This window comes from Teleopsis dalmanni, chromosome 2 (assembly GCF_002237135.1).
Source record: "Teleopsis dalmanni isolate 2A chromosome 2, ASM223713v2, whole genome shotgun sequence".
In the NCBI taxonomy this organism is placed as follows: Eukaryota; Metazoa; Arthropoda; class Insecta; order Diptera; family Diopsidae; genus Teleopsis; species Teleopsis dalmanni.
The window spans coordinates 91,325,625-91,327,745 of NC_051847.1; positions in this window are offsets into that span (position 1 = coordinate 91,325,625).

Consider the following 2,121-nt stretch of genomic DNA (forward strand, 5'->3'; position numbering starts at 1 on the left):
TCTTAATGTTAATTTTCGATCATGTAATATTTTGGTTCGTTTACCAAATTTACCAACAAACAACAGTGGTCAACCTGCTAGCAGTGACTCCGAAATTAGACACGATTTGAAGAACTAAACAACAAGGAAATAATTCAAAACTTTAAATATTTATTTAAAATATTTAGTACAAAAAGCTTAACTCAACTCGTATATCATATATGATGATCATTTTATTTATATGATCATTTCCGATATGCAGGCATCTGCATGCCATATGGGTAGATTCCATCAAAAAGAAATCCAATATTAATATTTAGATTCAATTTAAAGATATCAGATTTATGGTAGGTCTATTTACAGGTCACTGGAGACTAGGGAACTATGCTAGAAGATTGAATCTCCCTTTCAATCATACTTGTTGCAGCTGTAAGAAAGACGACGAAAGTGCCACTCAAAGCTAATGCGCGGGGCGACTCAACACTTTAGAAGCCCACTTTCTTGAGAATCTTGATCAATCACAAGGTCTCCCACTAAACAGCATTCTCATATTCGTCAAAGGTTCTAAGTCGTTTTAAACCCTGAGATTTCTGTTTATACGGTAACACAATGGGTTAATATGCCTAAGTAGATCCCCTAGGTATCGTCGATATTACCTAACCTATGAAAATAGAATTGGTAAAAATCAAAATAGTAAATGGTTAAACATTAGGTTTGTTTGATGACGATTTATGTAGAAGATGTGTAAAATTATCTCGCATTAATTTCATTAAGATCAGAAGTCATAAAAAATATATATGACATAGCTTTAGAAGATCGTCGACTGAACGAAAGAGATTATTGAACGAAAGAGATTAGAGGAATTTAGAGGAATTCAGTAGGGGCTTTTAAGCATTTCGTTAAAAGCTATATTAGTTTTGAATACCACATTTACTAATAGAGCAAAAAAAGCACATGCTATATCAACTATATCTAAAGCATCTTGAGCATTTTAGACAGAATAAAAATAAGTTTGTGCATAGTCACATAACTATGGATGAAACTTGGATCTACCACTATTTTGTTAAGTCAAAACACGACTACTTTTACTAAATAATACTACTTGTACTATTGTATACAACTGATAGCTTGGGCCCGGTTCCTCGAGATCGTGTTTATAAATTAGTCAGGAAGACATTAACTTCAATTTTTTGGGAAATAAAAGAAGTTCTTTATTAGGGGTTTTCCTATAAACTGACAAATTACACTTTAAGTCGAATTGGATACAAAAATTTATGAAAATACCATGGTTTAAAACTTTATGATTTTCCATTAAGACAATGAACCTACTTACACAGTTTAATAATTATTGCTGCAATCGGTGATAATTAAAATACTTTCTTCCTGGTATACACCCCGAAACTTTGCGTTTAAAGAAACTTCAACTTCAATATTTATTATTTTGTTTTTACTGCATAATTACTTTTAATTGTGTAAACATCAACAACTCACATTAAGTAATTACAAAAATTATATCATTTCTGAACGTGTTCAGGCAAATAGGCAAATATTTCGGAGTGTGAAATACTTTCGGAAGATACAAACTTAATCAGCGAAAGTAACGCAAAACGTTTTACGGCTCATTCGTTAATTTTGATACAAAGCGAAAACCTTCTGTAAAATAGTGCAATTTACACAAGTTAACCTAATTATCTGGCATGTAAGTTTGGGTTACATTGCAGGTATCTACAGTCTCTAGTAATTTATACATATATTAACATTTAAACTACTCATGCATATGTAGTAAGACACGTTCGGCTATACATGAGGCTGAATAAATTAAGTGTATGTAGCGATTTAATTAACCTATAATTTAAGATATAAGTACGTTATGGAACGTGAGTGTATAATCAATGCAACTCAAAACAAAATTATTTGTACAAATGCATATTTTAATTTTGTTTAATATACGATAGGAAAGTTCGGTTGTGAAAAATTATAATATCTTTAATATACATAGCTTTGTGCAATTTACATACAATCAAATATTTACTGGATAATTATATGAGAATACAAACTGTGAATTGAAAAAATTGTGGAACCTAATGTACTTTGGAACCGCCTAATTTTACCGAACTACTCTAATATTTTCTATCGAAAAAA